The sequence below is a fragment of the Erpetoichthys calabaricus genome, chromosome 5 (assembly GCF_900747795.2).
Source record: "Erpetoichthys calabaricus chromosome 5, fErpCal1.3, whole genome shotgun sequence".
NCBI lineage: Eukaryota > Metazoa > Chordata > Cladistia > Polypteriformes > Polypteridae > Erpetoichthys > Erpetoichthys calabaricus.
In genome coordinates this window covers 214611867-214637517 of record NC_041398.2, presented here as the reverse complement: position 1 = coordinate 214637517, position 25651 = coordinate 214611867, and the positions used below count along the sequence as shown (strand labels likewise).

The following is a 25651-nucleotide window of genomic DNA, read 5'->3' as shown; positions in this document are numbered from 1 at the left end:
ATTATGTAACAGGGATGGTGTGGGAAAAGTGGCCATTGGAAGAAGGTGGCAAAATCTATTAAAAAATGGTTCTTGAAGTTAGCTTTGTTCACATCCTCTAAAGTCCAGTAATGATGCCCCATCCATTTCACACATCCTTTACGTTATTCTGAGTGAGTCTGTTTTTTGTTTTAGCTTTGTAAGCATTCTTTTCTTCAGCACATGATGAACATCCTTAACAGCCTCTTTGTCACTGGATTTGAATACTGTCTTTTTTCTCATTCAGGAAATGTTTTAGCTCCATAGTAATCCAGGGCTTACTCTTTGGAAATGCCACACTTTGTGGACAGACCCAGAGTCAAACCATGTTCCGTCTACAGGGGTATAAATGCTAACAAAATCCATTGCAAGTAAATACGGCCACAATCAAACTCAGATTTTTTAATAAGCCCGTCCATAAGACAAAGGCAAGCAAGCAGTTAACACTAGAATCCCTGAAGCCTACGGAAAAACTCATAATCCGGGGCCACCTTAAATTCCTTCTCACCTCTCCTCATTAGCACCTTTTGTTTTGCAGATGTGTCAATCAGCACAAGCAGCAAACAGCCTGCTATCCCATCTACCCCCCCCCCCCCCCCAACCCCCCCCCCCCCCCCCTAAACTTATGCCAGCGCAAGTCTCTTTATTGAGGTGTGAGGTGCCTGGAGTAGTGTAGGGTAAATAATATATTATTATTTGGAATAAAATACATGCATCTCATGTGTGTTCCGTGTCTACTACGATCTGTGTAAGTGCAGGATGAAAGAAAATGCGAGGCAAGAAATGCTGAACACATTCTTAAAGCAGAAACTTCTTCAAAACTTTTCCAAATACCAAATAAACACGTGAGCTTTTATTCAAGAATATAACCAAAGTAAAAAAAAAAAAATTCAATTTACATGTTGCTGTCAATGAGTTACAAACCCAAGCTCAAATGTCAATCGATACATATTCTTGGATGGTGCAGAGGTAAGAACTGCTGTCTTATAACCAAAAGGTTCCTGGTTCGAGTACTGGCTCTCTATATTTTGAGTAGTGAGCTGCTATTATTATTACTATAATATAGTAAACACATACATTTGATTTGAGTCTGTAACACCTGGTGTAAATTTAGGCTAAATAGTAAAAGTTAGCTCTTTTTTTTTTATTCAGTTTTCTTCTGTCAGTGACATTCACATGGTACAATGAACTTGCCTTTTCCTCTCTGGGTTGATGGAGTATATCTCCATTCTTTTCACAAGAGCAGTGATGACCACAGTTGGTGCTGTGGTTGATGCCTGCTCAGAACTATGTGTTGTACTGGAAATCAAAGATGTGATGCCCCGTGACCGCTATCAGACCATCATGCGGCATTTACGCTTTGACAACAAAGACACCCATGCAGAATGTGTGAAAAACAACAGATTTGCTGCAATTTTGGACATCTGGCAACATTTTGTTGAGTACTGTGTTTTGAGTTACAACACGGGGCAAAGACTTTCCAAGTATGTAGTGATAAAGCTCATGGAGCCGTTTGTGGACAAATGCAGAACCGCAACAACAGACAGCTACTTCACAGTGCTTTCACTGGCTAATAGACTGCTGCACCGCAACACAACTCTGCTTGGAACCATAAGTAAAATGGGACAACCAGCAACTATAGTCACTTTAGTACGTGAGCAATTCGCCACGCTAGTGTATAGATCTGCCAGTGCCATGCTGACGGTGTATAGTGTTCTGCAAAACAAAAGATGCTGAGGATGGGAGGTGCGAAGGAATTTAAGGTGGCCCGGGATCACGAGTTTTTTCGTGGCTTCAGGGATTCTTGTGTTAAAACCAAACACCTAACTCTCTATTTGGCAGCACTACAATAGTCCCTATTTGTATGGTAAAATCTTGATTAATTTAATTTTGATTTTTTAATGACACAGCACAGCCACAAATTATACTTACACCAGCCAACTGTAGCATCATCTTGTTAAGATGACCTCAAAGGGGTGAGAACTTAATAGATTTCTACAAGTAGCCCATGGGCCACTCACACCCATGCCAAGGACAACATGTGGCCAGTAGTTTGCCTATCCCTGATGTAGTTAGGTATTAGAGAATCAGAGGAATTGGATACATTAAAAATCCATATGATTGATTAAATTATGGTATAATTACCCTTTGTTGATTGCATTCAAAAATCTACATTTTGGGGTCTTAAAATGGACACTTTTTAGTGTTGCATATGCACTTACTTCCCCTTTTGAATGTCATAAAATTGGAAAACAATACGTCAATATTATCTCACTCACGTAACAGTACAAAACTGGCCAATTGCAAAGTTTGTGAAGCAGTTAACTAAGCTAACACATGGAAAGAAGCACAAGACTACACAAGTCTCACCAGGTAATGTATATATGCTAGTAAAACTAATACAGTGAACCCTCGTTTATCACGGTTAATTCGTTCCAGACTCTGCCGCGATAAATGAATTTTCGCGAAGGATTCTTTATTTATAAATCGAATATTTTCGCAGTTAGAGTATAGAAAACCTGTTTACGACCTTCTAAATACGTTTTTTAACATTATTAGAGCCCTCTAGACATGAAATAACACCCTTTAGTCACCATTACACTTGTATTACCCAATATATTAGACAAAATAAGAGAAAATAAGACATATTAGACGTTACAAATATCATATTATTATTATTGTACTGCACATTTAATTACACACACACACAGTTCTTACACACAACCACTAACCTATGAAGGAACGAGCTCAGTAGGAGAGTCTTCAGGTTGTAAGCTGGAGCGCTGATCGCACCCTCAGAGGACACAGACGCCCCTGGGAAAAACCCTGAAACAGCTGACAGTCTACCTTCACATTGCTCCTTACCCTTCTTACTTGCGCTATAACGCGCGATAAACCTCTCACGCGGTACTCCGCTTACTTAAAAGTATTGTGCAGCGCCTCTCAGCTTTGGAATTGGTTGTTTTGTTTGATTCTCTCTCTCTCTCTCTCTCTCTCAGACATTCTCTGCTCCTGGCGGAACTGTCATCTCTGACTTGTCATGGAGCACGTTTAAACTTTTGAAAAGGGACAAATGATTGTTTGCAGTGCTTTGAATAAAGTTCTTTTTTTTCTACAACCTCCTGTGTCTCTGTGCAAATCTGTGACCCAAGCGTGACAAGGTGGTGCAGTATCTTCAGCAGGTGCATCGTTGTCTTCTTCCGCTGAAGGAGTACTAGGAGTAGGCAGTGGGTGTCTGGGTGCGTGGCTGAAGAACATCTTGATAGGCAGTTGCTGGCGCTGTCTTTTCATATGCGTGAGGAGGCTTTTGTAGGGTATTGCCATCTTTGATCATATCCAACATTTTCACCTTCTCCTGGATGGTAAGCATCTTCCTCAGGCACTTAGTTTCATTGTCAGAAGGCTTAGGAAAAGCAGCATGTTTAGGAATCATCATGGGGCTTAGATAAAAGTTCTCAAAAAGCACATGCGTAGTGACGTAAGCGTGTATGAAAAAAAATCGCAATACAGTGAAGCCGCGAAAGTCGAAGCGTGATATAGTGAGGGATCACTGTATGTATATTTAGGATATGAAAGCAGAACAAAATGTCACATAATGGACTACAAAACACAGACAAACGTACAAACTCAAAAGAAACTCTCTTTAAAGTAAATTATTATATTATTTGTACACACTCATCTGAATTAACTGGTAGTTTTCAAATCAACATAATTCAAACAACATTGTCCTAGGTAACAAAGCAAGAATAATAATATTCATAATTCTAGTTTTATCTAAAAGGAAGCTAGCCAGTTAGCAACAGTAAACAAGTTAGGTTTGCAAAACAAGTTTGAGCAGTTAAGGTTTTTCACTCAAATATATATATATATATATATATATATATATATATATATATATATATACAGTGGTGTGAAAAACTATTTGCCCCCTTCCTGATTTCTTATTCTTTTGCATGTTTGTCACACAAAATGTTTCTGATCATCAAACACATTTAACCATTAGTCAAATATAACACAAGTAAACACAAAATGCAGTTTTTAAATGATGGTTTTTATTATTTAGGGAGAAAAAAAATCCAAACCTACATGGCCCTGTGTGAAAAAGTAATTGCCCCCTTGTTAAAAAATAACCTAACTGTGGTTTATCACACCTGAGTTCAATTTCCGTAGCCACCCCCAGGCCTGATTACTGCCACACCTGTTTCAATCAAGAAATCACTTAAATAGGAGCTGCCTGACACAGAGAAGTAGACTAAAAGCACCTCAAAAGCTAGACATCATGCCAAGATCCAAAGAAATTCAGGAACAAATGAGAACAGAAGTAATTGAGATCTATCAGTCTGGTAAAGGTTATAAAGCCATTTCTAAAGCCTTGGGACTCCAGCGAACCACAGTGAGAGCCATTATATACAAATGGCAAAAACATGGAACAGTGGTGAACCTTCCCAGGAGTGGCCGGCCGACCAAAATTACCCCAAGAGCGCAGAGACGACTCATCCGAGAGGTCACAAAAGACCCCAGGACAACGTCTAAAGAACTGCAGGCCTCACTTGCCTCAATTAAGGTCAGTGTTCACGACTCCACCATAAGAAAGAGACTGGGCAAAAACGGCCTGCATGGCAGATTTCCAAGACGCAAACCACTGTTAAGCAAAAAGAACATTATGGCTCGTCTCAATTTTGCTAAGAAACATCTCAATGATTGCCAAGACTTTTGGGAAAAAACCTTGTGGACTGATGAGTCAAAAGTTGAACTTTTTGGAAGGCAAATGTCCCGTTACATCTGGTGTAAAAGGAACACAGCATTTCAGAAAAAGAACATCATACCAACAGTAAAATATGGTGGTGGTAGTGTGATGGTCTGGGGTTGTTTTGCTGCTTCAGGACCTGGAAGGCTTGCTGTGATAGATGGAACCATGAATTCTACTGTCTACCAAAAAATCCTGAAGGAGAATGTCCGGCCATCTGTTCGTCAACTCAAGCTGAAGCGATCTTGGGTGCTGCAACAGGACAATGACCCAAAACACACCAGCAAATCCACCTCTGAATGGCTGAAGAAAAACAAAATGAAGACTTTGGAGTGGCCTAGTCAAAGTCCTGACCTGAATCCAATTGAGATGCTATGGCATGACCTTAAAAAGGCGGTTCATGCTAGAAAACCCTCAAATAAAGCTGAATTACAACAATTTTGCAAAGATGAGTGGGCCAAAATTCCTCCAGAGCGCTGTAAAAGACTCATTGCAAGTTATCGCAAACGCTTGATTGCAGTTATTGCTGCTAAGGGTGGCCCAACCAGTTATTAGGTTCAGGGGGCAATTACTTTTTCACACAGGGCCATGTAGGTTTGGATTTTTTTTTCTCCCTAAATAATAAAAACCACCATTTACAAACTGCATTTTGTGTTTACTTGTGTTATATTTGACTAATGGTTAAATGTGTTTGATGATCAGAAACATTTTGTGTGACAAACATGCAAAAGAATAAGAAATCAGGAAGGGGGCAAATAGTTTTTCACACCACTGTATATATATATATATATATATACATATATATAAATATATATATATAAATATATATATATATATATATATATATAAATATATATATATATATATATATATATAAATATATATATAAATATATATATATAAATATATATATAAATATATATAAATATATATTCCTGCAAAGTCACATTTCAGGGTTCACGGATTCAAGTCGTTAACGGATTTTTCCTTAGAACCCAACTACTAATTGTTAGCGGAAAGCACAAATATCCTCCGCAACTTTTTATGGCTTTTTTCGTGGCAATAGTGTGCTGTAGAGAGAACAGGAAGCAACCGCTGATGGGAAACGCGGTTTGGGATGGTGAAATTAGCCAATCCGAAAGCGTTATTCACTTCTCCTTGCTTCTGATTGATTGCTCCCATGTGAAATGTGTCCAAGTGAGTGGGTTTACCACCGCTGAGGGAAACGTGGCTTGGGATGGTGAAAGTAACCCATCCGAGAGAGTTATTCATTTCTCCTTGCTGCTGACTGACTGTTTTTCCCTGTGACGTGTCTCCAGCTGAATGTCCTTATGTTTTCCATTTTGTTATTGTATTCATTTTGATATTCTTAAACGCACAAGATGTCGCCGAAATGCCCTGCACCTTCTAAGGCTTCTGGCACTGAGCCTAAGCACCAGAAGAAGTTTAAAACTTCCAGGAGAAAGTTAAACTACTGGATTTGCCCCGGGAACTAAAAAGTTATGCTGCAGTAGCGCGCTACTATGGCATTAATGAAAGCACCACACACTACATAAAAAAAGAACAAAGCAACGATCTGGAGTACCGTATCTGTAAGTTTCTGTGATAGTGCCAAAAAGGTAACGACTGTAAGGAATAAAAATATTGTCCGGATGGAATCTGCCTTGGCATTGTGGATCACTGACTGCAGGAAGAAGAACATCCCCTTGGATGGTAACTTCATCCATGAGAAAACACAGAAATTGCAACAGCAGTTCGCTACAGGAGACAATGTAGCAACTTCCTATCACAATGTTCCTGAAACCTATAAAGAAAAGCCAGCACGAAACCCCACCAGAACAAGACCCGTCCAAAGATACGACTCCTCCAGAAGCGCCTCAAGAAGAGGCGCCACCCGAGGAGTTTTAAATCCTCTTCATCGTACTGCACATCTACTTCATCATCATCATCATCAATATCATTCATCATTGGTGAGTACCCGTACATTTTACTGTATTTTAATTAAATTAAATTATTATGTATTTACTCTACTTATAACAAAGAAAACAACAGCGCATACCAAAGAAAATGCTCTTGTATGAATTACAGTATGTATAGCGGTAACATCAGTATTTTACATTCTAGCACCACGGGAGACATAGCAGTACAGTACTGTACAGTATACGGGTTTACCTTAACATTCTGTTTTTAGGTAATGTATTAAGGTAATTTTTTAGGTAAAGTATTAATGTATTAAGCTGAGTTTGCAACGAAATTAAAGTGCTTTGGGGGAATACTGTGTTTAGGGTTTAAACTATAAATATAGGCATTTAAAGGGCATTTTTTAACCACATCCAAAAGTCGCGGTTTTTCTCAATTCGCGGGTGCTCTAGTAATGTAACCCCGTGAATTTTGGGGGTGTACTGTATATTATATATATATATATATATACAGTAATCCCTCACCTATCGCGGGGGTTACGTTCCAGAGCCACCCGCGATAGGTGAAAATCCGCGAAGTAGCGACCTATATTTATTTTATTATTTATACATATTTTAAGGCTTTATAAACCCTTCCCACACTCATATAAACCTTTCTCACTCTCTTGTTAACCTTTCCCACGCTCTTATAAACACTTCCTATGCTCTTAAACACTTTCGACATTCTTAAACACCTCAGACCAACACTGCACACTGCACGCAGCGATCAGACGTCAATGTGTCTGCACTCGCTTTGTGAAGGGGGGCAGCTGAACTCACGGCTGAGCAGAAATGGACTTTGTGCAGCTTCTGCCAAAATGCCTGCTTGTCGCTCTGCGCGAGGAGTGTGTGTGTGTGTGTGTGTGTGTATGGGTGTGTGAGAGCTGAACGCACCTTCGCTCAAACCCCCCCTCCCCGGAGGCGCAGTAGCTCCTGCCACTTCGCATTGTCAAGGGGGTGGGGAGCTGAATGAACGCTAAGGAGAAGTGGACTTTGTGCTGGCTTTGTGCTGCTTGTCGCTCTGCGTGTCAATAATTTAAAAGCCTGTATATCACCAATTTTCCTGTCTCACTGTCTTGTCTTGCGTGAAGTTAAAATGTTTTATAATAGTGAGATGTTACTCATATCCTTAGCCCCACATCCACATATCATATGTGTTAACAAAGTGTGTTTTATAAGTTTACATGTGTTTAAAGCATGTGGGATGGGTATTTTAAGGCTTAAACTATAAAAATGTTTATTTATATGGTCTTTCTATATCGCGGATTTTCTCCTGTTGCTGATGGGTCTGGAACATAACTTCCGCGATAGGCGGGCAATCACTTGTATTTAAAAACCCGCGAAGTGGTGAATCCGCGAAAAGTGATCCGCGAAGTAGCGAGGGATTACTGTATATATATATTTACAATGAGCACAAAGACAAAATTATGCAGGAGAACCTAAAAATAGCTGAGCCAAAAAAAGGAACAAGGATCCAGAGACATATAGTACTGTGGAAATTTTTAGGCCACCTAAAAATTATTTTTGAAGCTAATTATATTGACAGTCTTTATTTACTGATGAACTATATAGCATTAGTGTAAACATAAATAAAACATTGATATAATATAAAGTAATGAGAATGTCTTATATTTGTAGCCATTTATGGACAAGTTGTCCTGCCGGTGGGACACTGCCATATTTCAATGTTGTTTGTGTATGTTGCAATAAACCCACAACTCAATCAAATGCAATAATGGTATTTTTATACACCCAAGGGTGTTTTTTCTTCTTCAAATAAATCGTAAGTTTCCATGTTGTCTGCTGTCTTTCATTAGTACAGTATGCAATTTGCACATGTATATACCGAGGTAAGCAGTGTGTCACAGCTGAGTGAATCTTCTTTTATTAAAGGTCCCACCTACGTCAAGCCACATACAGTAAAAGACTCATTACCATTCAATAACTAAATTTCAGACCTTTCTAATGATGTATAGTTGTCTATGATTGGTCATTTGTACTACATGTCACAACTATTGGAGTAAAACGCAGAAAATGTATTGCTTATGTGACAAGTAATCTTTAAGCATCTTTTCACAAAAGCTTTTTGTTTAGTTGATGTACAATCAGATGAAGTTTGTACTAGGGAAGTGCGTTCTTCTTCCAAAAAAATTATAAGTACTGGTTAATGTAACAGCATGTAGATTTACATTTCAATTACCATATCTAAATGCTGTATGCTGCATATTCTCCCTATGTTATTTTTCAGCTTCTCAGCATACCGGTGAAATACTGCTTTTAAACAGAATATCACTGGCCGTGAGAACTTTCATGGGGAGACCGCTCTTCATTTAAATGAATTAGTAATGCACCACACTGCGCTACCACTCTCAGTTTCACAATAAGGACCCTCAAATGTACTTGTAAAGAGCTGCACCACACCACCACTCACAGTGTAAATAAAAACACACTAAATCTTTGTGGAACAGCTGCAACAGGAAGCAGGAGAAAATGTGTGAATCACAGGACAAAAAAAATGCAATCTATTGTACAAAATGCAAGGTTTCTCGTTATCTTGTAGTAAAAAGAAATTGCTTCAGGAACTGGCATGAAAAAAAATTTTGAAAATAAAGTGTAGTTGGTTATGTACTGTAAAATATAGTGTTTTGGAGAGAACTCCCTAAAACACCAATTTTGTTTTTTGCATTTTATTTAGTTGATATTGATGTGAAACAAAGCTAAACATTTCCTTTAAAAATTTCAAGTGTTATAATTACTACCGTCATCCATTTAAAGCTCCTTTATTACATAAGCAGAATAATAGCCATTCATTTTTGGGAATATAATTTAGGCGCAATAATGGCAAAAACCCTTAGGGACATAAAGGTTTAAAACAAGTAAGTATGTTGCATGACCTTCATTAACATATGAAACTGAAGCAATTCTCTTTGGTACACTGCTATATATGTTTTTTTTTTTTATTTTACATAAATAATTCTGTGCCAAATTCTTACAACTTGTTTGCCTGAAATTATATAACTTCTCTTTTGTCTGCATTTTTATATTTTTTCCTACACAACTATAGCCACAATGGTTCAGTTATGTTGAGGCTGGGACTCTAAGGTGGCCAGTCTAATAATGTTATTGTTCCATTTGCAGACTTTGGTCTAAATTGTACCTGAAATGTTTTTGTGGGTTGTTGTCATGCTGAAAGATGATTCTTTTGCCAATAAACTGTTTTCACACTCATTGCGGTTATGATGAAGAATCAGTAATATTTACATTCCTATTTACAATAATTACAACAGTTTTGATCCAATCCACAACACTAGTGTCTGAATCCCATATCACGACAGAGTTGCCACAATACTTCACAGTATGATACAGGAAGACATCAGTTTGCTTCTTGACAATCATTCTTTTGACATACTAGCATCTTTGTGAACCTATATTTCATATTGGGTCTCACTGCTCAAAATACTTTCTGCCAGTGGTTATCACTGCATTCTTGATGGTCTTCCGCAATATTGTCTGCTTGTTGATATTCACAAAAAACTGTTTATTAGCTGCAACATGTCCTACAAGATTATTTCTTTTACAAATTCTTGAATTGTTGAAGCTTATATGTAAACATGCCCAGATTCTTAACAAGCACTTAATTGAATTTTTTTCTGTCCATTGACAGTAATCTAGGAGTATTGTTTTTTTTTTGTGGACAGATTTAATGCATTTTATGTATTTCATACCCCTCCTTTCTTTGGGTCAGTTTGAACACCAAGTATTGAAAATCCATTTCTTGTGCTATTGTGCACTGACTTAAAGCTGACTGCTATAAAATCATCATGTTTGTCAAACTTAGCCGTTTCCAAACCTTGTTTTGAGACAACCCAGTTTTTGTGTTTTCCATAAAATACAGCTATTTACTTATTAAACTGCACCTTAACAACACCTGGTTTGGCTAATCAATAGTACAGTAGTTTTGAAATAAGTAAGCTTTTGGTGAAATTCAACAAATAAATTTAATAGATGGCAATGTCTCGAAAAAAGGTTTGGGAACAACACCCATGTTATTCTGACAATCTCATAAAAAAAAACAATATGATTTTTGCAGAGCACAATAAATTCTTCTTACCTTTAAATGTATCAATGATTATTTGCATCTATTATAATGTTTTTGAAAAGAAATACACACTTATCTACCAAGATAACCAGATGAAAAAATAAATTTCCAGTACTGACAGTACTTTATACTATTTCATCTCTTATACTGTTTGCACATGTTGCATAAAAAAATCTTGTTTCAACAGTCTAACTATACAAAAGCCATGTGTCTTTTGTTTCTTTGCTGCCAGAATGCAATACTCCTGTTTTGGTGGAAGATATGGAAGCATATGTAAAATAGATGGTGCACAGTTGGCATCTAGTAAAAATCTGTCATTCAAATATTCTCAGGCTGGTGGAACAGTCGCTCTCCCATTTAAAAGTCTGTCTAATTATCAGACATATTTAAATAGATTAATAAAAATAATAATAATAGTAAATTTTATTTATATAGTGATAATAATAATAATACATTTTATTTATATAGCGCCTTTCCCATGCTCACCTTGAAAAGTAAGTGTGAAAATGTTTCTGAAAACTCTTGAGCAATTTATAGACTACAATTGGTTCAACTGCATTAGCATCAGTAGGTCTTGCAGGCAGTCACAACATTTTCCAAGTTTTTATCATTGATTCTGGCTCTGTCAATTGATACTCTAGTCATGGCAGTTGACAAGCAAACTCCTTGGCAAAATAAAAGGGATAATTTCTTGGTGGAAAAAAAAGAAAGGCTGAATACAATTCAAGGAAATGGCCACAATGTTAGCTGTATTTACTTGCTGTAGAGTTTCTATACTACAGTAAACAACAATCCCTCTTTTTTCTGCAGGATGGAATGCTAGACTAGTTCCTAGGTACATATTGTGCTTTCACTCATCACTATTTAAAGAAATATTTCCCATAACCAAGCAAAACTCAAATCTAAGACACTTCACAAACTTGTGATTAACTATAAAAGAAACCATTCTATACTCACTGATCACTTTTTTGTATTTTTTTAAATTCAGAAGAAATGGCTTCTCACACTTGTTGTTCAGGAATAACAGCTTAGTGTTCACAGGAAACCTATAAATAATGAATAAATAATGTTGAAAAAACTGCCTATTAAATGGGAATACAAAGTTGAATACTAGAACAGAAACAAATAGCATCTTGTAAATAAAGGGATCACAGAATTATAAATTCTATACATAATAGAATTACATCTACTGGTAGTCTGGAGAAATTATAAGAGATGGTGGCATGACGGTGTGCAAGCTAGCATTGCTGTCTTAAACATCCAGGGCCTTGAGTTCAATTGCCAGCATGGCCACTGCCTGTGTGGAATTTACCCATTCTCGGTGTGCTCAGTTTACATTCTACATCCCATAAGATGTCTGGTTAGGTATTAGTCAAGGCACTCTAAGTTTACTAATTGCCTCTACTGGTGCCAAAATAGGATTCAGCTTACTTCTGCCCATTGGATTAACACTAGAATTACCAAAGCCTACGAAAAAACTTGTAAACCTGGCCCACCTTAAATCCCTTCGCACCTCTCAGTCAGCATCTTTTGTCTTGTAAATGTGTCGATAAGCACAAGCAGCAAGCAGCCTCCTATACCATCCCCCCACCGCCGCATAAAGGGCAAGAAGTTCTCCCAGTTCAAGTCTTGATTATCTGGGAGTGAGCTATCTAGAGTTGTATAGGGAAATAATTTCATGTGTGTTCTATGTCTACAACAATCTATGTAAACCAATTGTTAAAACAAAAGTTTTTCATGTTTTAGTAATATCGGGTCAAGATCGGGTGTAAATTTATGGTACTTGTAAAAGTTAGCTTATTTTAAGTTTTATTCACTCAGTCACATTCACGCTCTCCTTCCTCCCTTCCTGATCTGACCCTACCTAACAGCGCCAGCATAAATTTACACCCTATTTGACGCTGTTAGTTTTCAAATAATATTGCATTAGTGCGATGATGTTTTCCGATTGGTACTATTCAAGTCATACAATGAATTCTTCAAAATGTCATATATTTGTTGCTTTCTTTTTTTCCCCGGTGCTGCGTTGACATCATGCACCAGAAGACGTGAGCTTATTCAGTGCGAGCAGGAGCACCCGGGTGGCTGGTTGCTGTGTGCTACAACTTGCCTGACATGGCGGCGCTCAACGCACATGTACTGTACAAGGCATGCACAGGTCCACTGAGAAAAGAAGAGTGTTCTTTGCTCACCTTGCAGAGGAACTTCATTGTTGCTTCTAACAAGAAAAGGCGATGGAAAAAGAAAAAGAGGATGCAACATCGACAAGCTTCTGTTCCAAGAAGTCAGTGTCAGGCGCCCCTTCAATGTAATAGGAACCACAGCATAGAGAGAAGTGTGTACATTGCAACAGGTACACATGTTGTAAATGTAGGAAGGACGGTCCTTGGGTGTGTGGGAACTGTTAACATTTGAACTTGATGATTATATATAGCGCGGAACTGACCTCTCTGTACTATTCTTTCCTCTGCATACCCTGGAGTACAAAAGAAACACCACCATGCACCAAAAAGTGGAAACTGGGCAAGATCGGAAAAAAAAAACCAAAAAAAAACTGATAAGATGGCATGCGAATGAATATGAATAATGCTGTATAAGTGCCACAATGTTTTTCCGAAATGTACTATACCGGTCATAAAATGAATTATTCCAAATATCATATATACCTTTGTCTCTGTTTTTTGTCAGTTGTGGCTTTGACATCATGGACCATAAGGTGCATAATAATTCAGCGTGAGCAGGAACACTCAATAAAACTGAATAGAAAAAAATCAAGTGACAATGACATACCAAAAAGGCATGATTCACCAGCGTTTGTGTGTCAGCTTTTATCCATCCAGATCAGAGAATTTCCAGTTCCATTGTCTCGAAACACCGCTCACATCTACAGTTATTCCCAGTTTCAGATAAAAACTAACAACGTCAGATCTGGGGCGGGGAGTGGATGTTGTATCGTGACTGAGAGAATAAAAGTACTATAAATTTATACCGGCTGTTAGACATACTGTAAATCTAATGTTTGTTTTTAGTGTATAATAACAATAATAGCAGCTCACTACTCAAAACGGTAAATTTTGCGAACGACCTGGTTTCGAACTCACAACCTCTGGATTATAAGTCAGTAGCTCTTACCGCTGCACCATGGAAGCTGTCGTATTGCACTTGCACCTTTTGTGAAAGTGTTTATTTAATATTTGGACTTCAGCCTTCACACATTATACAGTTCATGTCTACATTTTGTCATTTATTACTAGAACATGAAAAATGTTTCTGTTTTAACAATGTGTTTACATAGATTGTTGTAGACACGGAACACACATGAAATTATTTCCCCTTACAACTCTAGGTAGCTCACTCCCAGATAATCAAGGCTTGAACTGGGAAAACTTCTTGCACTTTCTGCTGCGGTGGGGGGATGATATAGCAGGCTGCTTGCTGTTTGTGCTTATCAACACATTTACAAGACAAAAGATGCTAACAGAGAGGTGCAAAGGGATTTAAAGTGGGCCGGGTTTATGAGTTTATTCGTAGGTTTTGGTAATTCTAGTGTTAAACAAAAGGGGTTAAATGTTAGATAAATGAAACAGCTCATAACAGATGATTGTGACACACAATAAACCTTATTTTTCTGTTGATAAAATACAGCTTTATATTTGGTATTTGGTATGCTTATGTCAGTATGAAATCTATTGCTAATATGTGCCTTGGTATTTATTCAATTGTACCTTTGGCATTAGGTATGGATGGCAAGCAATTTTTTTAATACTTAATTATGTTAAGTTTTAGATACTTGTTATTGCCCCTAAAGGAGCTAGCAATCAAATTAATAGTACCCTGGTATGCCTCAAGTCCAAAATTTTGGAGTGAACTTTGATTCTGATCTGAACGTAATCATTTTAACATGTTGTACATTATCAGTCTGTGTTTGAACAATTTGTTGGTAATCCTATGACTGCTTCCAAGTTTGTTCAAGACTTTTCTATTGATAGGAGATTCAGTCTACATACTTAACCAAAGGGATACGGCACTGAAAAGATTTTAGGGCTTCTCCTGGCTAGAAGTGTAACTAGTACAACTGTACACTTTTAGTCTAATCTTCGGGAATTACGAAAGACTTTAAAACATGTCTTGGTGTTGGATTGGTACTAAAACTTAAGACTTTGGAATCAATATTAACTTTTGGACTTTAGTATCGGAACCAAAATGGTTGTGAAGCAAATAACGGACAACTTGAAAACCTTACTTCAGCCATCCTGGTGCAATGCACAATTGCTCACTTTGTGCCACACTATGCACTGTATCTCTCTTGATAGCCTTGAAGCTCCAATCACATCAATGCAATGGGGTTGGTCCCCAGTGAAGTCCAGACGGCATTGAATAGATAAGGAGATATGTGATTCCCCATGATGAAAGGGGGTGGGGGATTTTGTTGGGGGGTTCAGGGGATTGAGAGGAAAGTTGGCGATTACTTCTGGTACTGAATATCCTGAAATGCTGGTACCATACCATTTTAAAATTTGGGTTTTAGGTACATTCCAATATCAGTATACTGCACAACCCTAACCTCCATTCAACTTTTTTTTTTTTTTTTTTTTTTTTTAAACACAGAGGATTGTGGCTCTCAGAGATGACAATTTAAGGGAGATGAATTTTAAGTCTAACTAGTTACACTCCTGATATGGGCATCTCTGTACTTCTAGGTAACAATTTTACACAACAGGTATAAACCAGTTAACCACCATAGACCAAAACCACTGGAGTACTGGGTATGTTGCATTCACTATTACTTTTAACCAGTGGCGGACCGTCAGGGCCTTGTCTGCTGGCCTAAAAAGATATCTGAATCACAAACTGATGTTAATTATATTTTGTCCATGAATACTTATTAAATAATTCCAAATAGTCTGTCCACTTCCTTTCATAGCTTTTCCGATGGTTGTGCTGCTTCCAGACATGTATTTTCGTATTAAAGCATTTAACCAATCACATTTCAGCCATCATTTGTTGCCAGGAAGGGTCAAAGTCAAAGAAGTCTGCCCGGAGGCCTTCACAATCCGTTCTGCAGGCCCTCTAACACAAAATAAATGTCGATTAAACTGTTGCTTCAACCAATCAGATTTTGAGTTGGTTTCACTAGGGCCCTCTAGCAGGCGTACGGCAATGTCACCGTATTCAGACCCATTGGTTGAATAGAGAAGAGAGATGCTCTAAAGAAACCGTTTCATCACATTCTGGAGCATCATGACGAGTATGATGAGGACACAGTACGCTGTGCTGATGGATTTAAAGCACGTCTGGATGATTTTGAGTTTTGTTTTTTGCTTCACACATTCAATGGCATTTTTGAGTATTCAGATGTGCTCTTTTCAATACAAGACAAAAAACTGGATGTGCAGTTTTGTCTGGCTAGAGTAAAGGAGTTCTGTGAAACCGTTGAGCGAGATAGAAGCTGATATGAGGAACTCTACGAGGCCACTGAACGCTCCAAGCGCACGAAGAGGTCAAGCGCAAGATCCTTGCGCTCACTACCGCCAACTCCATGGCAGGATTCTGGACAATATTATTTGCCAGACACAGGCCAGATTTCAAGACCATGAAAAACTGATGTTTGTCACGCTCCTCGGACCCCCAGAAGTTTCGGGAATACAAGAAAATTTTCCCGCATGCAGCCTTCTCCAGTTTAACACAGAGCCACGGAGTACTTTTTGATCTGTCTCGGCTAAAAACAGAACTGACTGTAATGTATGCCATGGATGATTTTGCAGGAAAATCTCCCACTGATCTCCTTGACTTCCTTCATCAGAAAAATCTGAATGAGAGCATGGGGCAGCTGTACACATTGGTATGTTTGGCGGTGACCATTCCCATGTCCACTGCTTCTGTCGAGCGGACATTTTCAGCCCTAAAGCTAATTAAAACTTATGCCAGAAATACGACAGGGCAGGTTCGACTTTCAGCATTAGCTTGGAACTGAAGCGCACGGATAATCTGTACGACAAAGTAATTGAACTGTTTTTGAGGAAAGAGGAGGATGGATTTTGTTTACAAATAATCTGAATTTTTGGTGAGTAAAATGTTGCGATTTTCCTAAATAATATTGCAAGTTTATGAGTTATTATTTATGTTTTTTGTGTGTGTCGCGGCTGTAGCTGCAGTAGAAAGGAACTTGTTCACCCCTGGTTTGTCTATTCAATAAAGGCATTTATTGTGGCTGCAGGAGTTATCTATCTGCGATGCAACCTGCTCTTTATACTGTATTTCTGCATATTAAGATGGTTTTTATAACCATAAATTAGTTTTTGAGGGGCAGGCTGATTCAGACGGAGCACTACTGAAGGCCTAGGTGTGAAATGCACGGTCTGCCACTGCTTTCAACTGATTTTTTTTCCATCTCAACCATCAGTTCTCTTTTTGTTTCACACAGCTTCTAGTTTCTCATGTGTACCAATCGTACTTTCCTAACTGCACAAGTCCTAATATAAAAGCTTATGATTGTTCTGTGAACAATAGATGCATCTTTCGGCCACATCTCTGTCTTTCTGTTTTCTCCAATAATGTATTTAACACTAGAATTACCAGAGCCTACGAAAAAACTCGTAGATCCGTCCCACCTTAAATTGCTTCACACTTCTCCATCAGCGTCTTTTGTCCTGTAAATGTGTTGATAAGCAGCAAGCAGCCTACTATCACATCCCCCACTGCCGCACAGTTTTCTTAGCTCAGATCTGTTTACCTGCGTGTCAGTTGCTTGGAGTTGTATAGAGTGAGAAGTCAAGCAAAATGACACCTTTAATAAATACTATATCGTTATTTGGAATACATGCATTTCGTGTGCGTTCCATGTCTATAACGATCTATGTAAACACATTGTTAAAACAGAAACGTTTTTCATGTTTTAGTAATAATTGACAAAATGTAGACATGAAGTTTATAATGTGTGAAGCCTAAAGTCCAAATATCAAAGAAACACTTTCACAACAGGTACAAATATAACAGAACAAATGCGCTCAGTCAGTCTGTAACAGCCAGTGTAAATGTGTGATACTTGTATAGGTTAGCTTTGTTTTGTTTTTTTTTTTTAATTCAGTTTCATTCTCTGTCACGTTCACGATTCCACCCTACTCCCGCTCCCCATCTGACACTGCTGTTTTCACATAAAGACGCGCTATAGCTCAAATGTTATTTATTTGGATCACATAAAGACGCGCTATAGCTCGCTATAGCTCAAATGTTATTTATTTGGATCACATAAAGACGCGCTATAGCTCGCATGTTATTTATTTGGATCACATAAAGACGCGCTATAGCTCTAATGTTATTTATTTGGATCACATAAAGACGCGCTATAGCTCACTATAGCTCAAATGTTATTTATTTGGATCACATAAAGACGCGCTATAGCTCAAATGTTATTTATTTGGATCACATAAAGACGCGCTATAGCTCGCATGTTATTTATTTTGCCAACGCTACACCTTCCAGATCTAAACACTAGCGTGGTGTATGTGCCCAAAAAAAGTCTAACTGCATTCTCGTACCATTGCTCGCATACTAAAGTGTCAGCAGGTATTTTTTGTGAAATTACATGCCATTGACGATCAAACAGAGAAAGCTCAGCAGTTCACTTGTGACTTTATGCTGTAGATCTGACGTCCTTTGTATGTAAGAGCCAGATCTACAGCGTAAAGTCACGAGTGCAGAGCTTCCCATGTACATATACAAAGTGCAGTGATGGCAGAAGTGCATTCTTGATCCGATGTAGAATCATCGGCATGAGTTGAGTGTACCTCTGTTATAGCGTGTCTATGTGAAAACAGCAGTGTCAAATGCGTGGGGGGGGGGGGGCACGGGGAGTTGGGAACGCGGCTGAGAGAATAACAGAATAGAAAAAAGCATCCATCCATCCATTTTCCAACCCGCTGAATCCGAACACAGGGGTCTGCTGGAGCCAATCCCAGCCAACACAGGGCACAAAGCAGGAACCAATCCCGGGCAGGGTGCCAACCCACCACAGGACACACACAAACACACCCACACACCAAGCACACACTAGGGCCAATTTAGAATCGCCAATCCACCTAACCAGCATGTCTTTGGACTGTGGGAGGAAACCCACGCAGACACGGGGAGAACATGCAAACTCCACACAGGGAGGACCCGGGAAGCGAACCCAGGTCCCCAGGTCTCCTAACTGCGAGGCAGCAGCGCTACCCACTGCGCCACCGTGCCGCCTAGAAAAAAACAAAGCTAACCTTTACAAGTATCATAAATTACACCAGCTGTTACAGACTGGAATCAAATGTATGTTTTTATTCTAAAATAGTAAGAATATGAGCAGCTTAGTTCTCAAAACGGACTCGCCCAGGATCGAACCCGCAAAGCTTTGATTACAAGTCAGCAGCTGATACCGTTGCGCCACCGAATCTCTCATTCCAATTGCGTGTCAATGTCGCAGGTAAACGCAGGTTGTTGTTCTGCAGTTATATTTTTGAATAAAAGCGCATTTGTTCTGTTATATTTGTACCTTTTGTGAAAGTGTTTCTTTGATATTTGGAATTCAGGCTTCACACATTATACACTTCATGTCTACATTTTGTCAATTATTACTAAAACATGAAAAACGTTTCTGTTCTAACGATGTGTTTACATAGATTGTTGTAGACACAGAACACACATGAAATGCATGTGTTCCAAATAACGATATAGTATGTACAGTATAAAAGGTGTCATTTTGCTTGACCTCTCACTCTATACAACTCCAAGCTACTGACACGCAGGTAAACAGATTTGAGCTGAGAAAACTGTGCGCCGGAGGGGGATGTGATAGCAGACTACTTGCTGTTTGCTGCTTATCGACACATTTACAGGACAAAAGACGCTGATGGAGAAGTGTGAAGCGATTTAAGGTGGGACGGATCTACGAGTTTTTTCGTAGGCTCTGGTAATTCTAGAGTTAAATATGAAACTATATCACTTTTGGCTTTAGCAGGCCACTGTGTTCACTATTATGTGCTAAAGGCCAATCTATATTAGCAACTCAAATAAACGTCATCTGCAGTGATGCATGAAATGATTCATGCGGAACTGAATTCATAAGAAAACTGTTTTGCTTTGCAAAAAAACTGCAAAACAAATTGTGTTTCATTTGTAGCAAAACTCATTCCATTCATAGAAGAAGAAGGGTGTTAAGCTCCTGTCTGTAAGCATTTATGTGCAACCACTTTTCAAGGAATCAAGACACAGGAAAGAGCAATTGCTAGGTACTTTGTGGGTGAGTAGGGGATTCATGTGCTGAGATTTTTCTGTGAAAAAACACTGTAATGTGCGCAATGGTTTTCCTGGCTTTTTTTTTTGCATGGAAATTAATATAAAGTATGTCACATTTTTTAAAAAAACACTATGCTCCTCCATAGTGATGTGAACAAGAGACATAAAGAAAATTTATTTTACTGGTCCACAACAGATCATGTGTGTTATGTAGCTGCAAAAAAAAAAAAAAAAAAAAAAAAAAAAAACACAGGTAAACAAGGAAGTGTAAACAAAGCTTTAGGGAGCAATACTCCTTGTTTTCCACGCCAAAAAAACTTCAACAACTCACAAAAACTAATTTCAGTGAGTTTTGCCATTGCAAAACTGTATGCAAATGAAACTTGAAAGTTTCACTCATCACTAGTCATCTAGTGGTCGTCTGTTTTTTTAAAATTTTTTAATGAAAAGAAAATATCTCGAGAGGTGAGTAACAACCTGTTCATCCTTCTGCATTACATGTCCCTCATACAATTTACACTTTAGCTACTTGAAAAGTATATTGAAAGAAAGTGCCTAAGGGGCTAACAAAATGTTGCCCAAGTACAGTAATCCCTCCTCCATTGCGGGGGTTGTGTTCCAGAGCCACCCGCGAAATAAGAAAATCCGCGAAGTAGAAACCATATGTTTATATGGTTATTTTTATATTGTCATGCTTGGGTCACAGATTTGCGCAGAAACACAGGAGGTTGTAGAGAGACAGGAACGTTATTCAAACACTGCAAACAAACATTTGTCTCTTTTTCAAAAGTTTAAACTGTGCTCCATGACAAGACAGAGATGACAGTTCTGTCTCACAATTAAAAGAATGCAAACATATCTTCCTCTTCAAAGGAAACAGAGGAAAGCAAACAAATCAATAGGGCTGTTTGGCTTAAGTATGCGAAGCACCGCCGGTACAAAGCTGTTGAAGGCGGCAGCTCACACCCCCTCCGTCAGGAGCAGAGAGAGAGAGAGAGAGAGAGAGAGAGAGAGAGAGAGAGAGAGAGAGACAGAGAGAAACAAAGTCAAAAATCAATACGTGCCCTTTGAGCTTTTAAGTATGCGAAGCACCGTGCAGCATACTTAAAAGCTGCACACAGAAGGTAGCAACGTGAAGATAATCTTTCAGCATTTTTAGACGAGTGTCCGTATCGTCTAGGTGTGCGAACAGCCCCCCTGCTCACACCCCCTGCGTCAGGATCACAGATAGTCAGCGCAAGAGAGAGAGAAAGAAAAGTAAGTTGGGTAGCTTCTCAGCCATCTGCCAATAGCGTCCCTTGTATGAAATCAACTGGGCAAACCAAACTGAGGAAGCATGCACCAGAAATTAAAAGACCCATTGTCCTCAGAAATCCGCGAACCAGCAAAAAATCCGCAATATATATTTAAATATGCTTACATATAAAATCCGCGATAGAGTGAAGCCGCGAAAGGCGAAGCGCGATATAGCGAGGGATCACTGTAAACATGATTACAACGTTTTCAAATTAAATTGTGCTAAAAAATTAAAAAAAATGTATTCAGGTATTGCATTAGATTGGCACATGGCATTTGATTGCCAAAGCAGCCATAGTTAAAAAAGTAACATATTTCTTAATTTTCAATGGCTGTTTATACTCATTAAGAGGGATCTGATCTATTTAAAATTAATTTTTAAATGTTGCTTTTATTCACCCTTCATTTAACGGACACCTTTAACCAAAATATCAATAAATTTAAACACCAAAATAAACTGCAAAATGTAAAAGGACAAAAAGACAATATCTAAATATAGGAAAAATGTATACTGTAACATCCATTCATTTTCTGAGGTTGCGTTTTCTGTGTTTGGTAGCAGGGAGCTGGTAAACCTATTCCAAAAGCAGTGTACATATGGTAGGAACCAATAGGAGCAGAACACTTATCTGTAGCAGGATTCACTCACATATACACACATACTCACTTATCCATTCATCCATCCATCTATCCATGTTCCAAACCACTTTATAGAGTCACAAGGAAACTACAGCCTTCACTAGCAAGTACAGAGTGCAATGCAGGAACAACCCCTGGACAGGCCGCCAGTCCATCACAGGGTGAATACAATGTCACACACATACACTAGGGCCAATTTAGCATTGCAAATCTACCTAACATGAATATATCTGGATTGTGGGAGAAAACCACAATACCCACAGGAAACCCACATGCACACTAGGAGAACATGCAAATTTCACACAGGAAAGACCCTAGGCATGAACACCATTCTCCTTTTTGCAAGGCTGCACTACTACTACACCACTGTGCCATGCATATTAACTCAACTAGAAAATTTTCAAATTATAGTCAACCAAATTCTATGTCACACTATGTGACTTTTCCAGTGAGAGTTTCAGTCGTTGCCTTCATTTACATATTCTTAGCAAGTCAGAGGGAGTCAGCAGTGCGCTCCTGCGATTACAACTGTCTAATGTGACATACTCAGTGACTCACTCCAACTAATCTGTGACTCACTCTGATAAAATCAAAATTTTATCTTTGGTCATGGGGGTGGGTTCTATGTGCATGACAGAATACAGCTAATAAATGCTCATACAAATCCAAAAGTACAATGGACATAATATAGTGAGGAATAAAAAAACATGGGTGCTTTGAACCTCAAAACAGACGAAAGGCTTATCTTTCTGATATCTTGCATTTTACATACTTGCTGTACCTGTTAGCCCTTCATACAGTGCCAGCTCTGTCAGGCAGCATTTTATTGGCTGTCACAAAATGGAGTGAGCACAGCTGTGCTGTAAAGTCAGCACTTGGTCAGTAAATTAAGACATGCCCAATGATCGTCAGTCGTTTAAACTGAAATGGTCCAGTGACAAGATCAGGGATTGTGGTCAGAAAATCTGAGCTACCCCATGACAACAAGTTGTGAAATGAGATGTCGGCTTAACGAAGCATCTAAGGATTTCAATGTGCCAGTACATGCAAAACTTGAATATTTGATCATTTCTACATCATCACATGGAAAAACTAAAAATTTTAAAAGAAGTAATTTTTATTTCAATTAGTTTAAGCAAGAGTGCATCGCAGCTAGGGCTATATCTTAAGTGCAACAGTAACTATAGAAAAAACATAGCTACTGTAATTTCTTTGACTCGAAGTACTGAAGCAAATATACAGCTACTTAAACTACATAAAACCTGGTTCTTGCAAAATGAACCCATGTATGACAACTAAAATGCTACAAAATAACTGCATTAAACATTAAAATTTTCTTGTCATGTTAACTGATTTTCTAGTGTTCAAGTGTGTGCAGATTTAATAAAATGTCACTAGTTTTTTCACAGGCCCAAGATACACTTTGATATTAATAAAAGCATACCCTCCTCGTGCCCAATACAGATCCAAACCTGCATATGAAGATGGTTTTGCTTCTGCTTATGTTGATGTTGCAGAGTTGAACCCCAGCTGGATTTCTTTTCCCTGGGTGGCTAATTTATAGCTGTGTGGTAAGGCCAGCCATGGCATGAGCAACAGCAGTAGGAATACATTCATCTGCATATTTCATTCATAACCTGAATGAAAAAAGAGAGAGATGAAATGATCAGTTACATAATCTTACATATTTACGCCAAATGCTATTGTCCTTCTTTATTAAAATATATGTGGTAAGCACCTATAGCACGCACCACATTGGCTGGATCACTTATCCTGTTTGCTGCTGGACTGCCTAGCAGCAGCCCACCCACAAAATGCTGAATGTAAAGGTCACGTGACGCGCTCGCTGCGGTCTGTACGCTGGCAAAGGGAGGGGGGCTTCATGGTGACCTGAGGGTAACTCTAAGCCAATTCCCTACTTTTCCTACTGTCCATATACAAGCATTAAACATATCTGTGAGCTCTCATCACGATGCCTGTTTAGACTTATGTAAAAGGCCCCATTGTCCTCGCCACTGATTTCTCTTCTACCCATCGGCCACTTCGTCTTACGGCTCTCTGCCTTCTTTGTGCCAGGAGGGGGAAAAACTGCGCGCTTACGCTGCACAACTTAAGTCGGCACCCCGTGGCCGCTGCTGTACGTGAAATCTGCCAGGAACTACTCAAGACCGCCCTACATGTGTTAAAAATAAGAATAAAACCCAAATGAACATTTGAGGTACTGTTGTAGCGCAAACGAATTGTCATACCCATCAGCCATTGCGCTCGTCTGCAGCCCCTCTCTTTCCCCATTGTGCGCCAGTGTGACTAAAGTGTCTTTAAAGTTACTCCAATTTAGCTTTTCTTCTATATAGTGAAATAAGAAAGCACCCCTTGTTATCAAAAATTCTAAAATAATCCCATGCGTTCTGCTTCTGTTCTTCTAGCCCCTTCAAAAAAAATTGCTTCTTGGCATGCTTACCCATCAGTCTCCGCGGTTCCAGAAGCAGCCCAGTCTTACGCACGTCTTATTATTTTATTATAAAACTTCGCCTCTCCTCATTCTTTGGCATGGTACCAAACTATAACCGCAAAAGTTGTGGATTCAAAAGAGGCTCTGTAAAGGTACCGCTTGCTGCTGAATAGATGTAAAGAGTTAGCTTAATTCCGCACTTGGCGACGCTCCTTCCTTTGTATCTTTAGGCTGCTGCTGCACACAGGCGAGCCAGGCGTCCAATGCTTCCCATGAGCCTTTGCTCCGGACCTAAGTGGTACCTAAAAACCAAAATAAAAATGAGGAGAGGAGACGGCGGGGCGCAGACGGGGCGAAGGAGGGGATCGAGCTGGCCGCAAGCTCACTTGACAGGATCGGCGCTATCACTGAGCCTTAATCACGAGTTTGGTGCAGAACAGAAATCTCAGATTCAATCTCCACCCATCACTCCGTTGTTTGTTAGTGAAGGTGGCCATAATTTTCATCACAGGCAAATAATTTCAATTAACAGCTTTAAAAAAAACAGACAGTTAGCAACTTCTGAAATATTTATTATACTAAAGTTGTCTCCAGATAAAGGAGTTGCACAGAAATACATTATTTAAGTATGCAGACAGATAGTACTTTATTTGGCCCCAGGGGGAAATCTGGCTTTTTCCAGAAGTTCCATAATAAATAAATAACATACCTTAATGAAGGGCAAGTGTCTGTGTAGGTGTCTGTCTATCGGTGTGTCCGTCCAGTTGCTATGTCTCTATAATATGCAATTTGGTATGTGATTCGTAAAAGCAGTGCTAACATGTGTGATGCACCATTTGTTGGAATGAAAAATGCAGTGCATTTTATTACTACATGCATTACAAAATACATTCCAATAGTTGGTGAACAGCAAACATTAATGCTGAATAAACCCAACAGAGAGTAACTGCCCAATTGACAGAAATCAGCTTATCCACCTTAATAAGATGATAAATGTGTGTGTATTTGTGTCTGTCCAGTTGCTGTGTCTCTGTAATGTGTTATTTGGTATGGGATTTGTTAAAGCAGTACTAATGTTGATGACATTTTATTTGTTGGACTGAAAAATGCAATGCATTTTATTACTATATGCATTACAAAATGCATTCCAGTCAATGATGCACTACAAACGTTAA

General features: G+C 38.8%; 1 protein-coding gene across 6 annotated transcripts in view; it reads right to left on the bottom strand.

The window, feature by feature from the left end:
* znf532 (zinc finger protein 532) overlaps positions 1-24836 on the bottom strand; it is a 145178-nt gene extending 120342 nt beyond the window's left edge. For 2 of the 6 annotated variants that reach the window (XM_028802498.2, XM_051927371.1), the window contains exons 1-3: positions 24486-24836; positions 23497-23661; positions 11780-11868 (exon numbers count right to left, since the gene is read on the bottom strand). The gene's annotated coding sequence lies outside the window, so the exon portion shown is untranslated. Of the gene's footprint in view, positions 1-11779; positions 11869-23496; positions 23662-23762; positions 23857-24485 lie in introns of those variants that run through there. The other 4 variants (XM_028802499.2, XM_028802502.2, XM_051927372.1 and 1 more) reach the window with 3 other exon arrangements.
* Between the last annotated feature and the right edge of the window lie 815 nt (positions 24837-25651).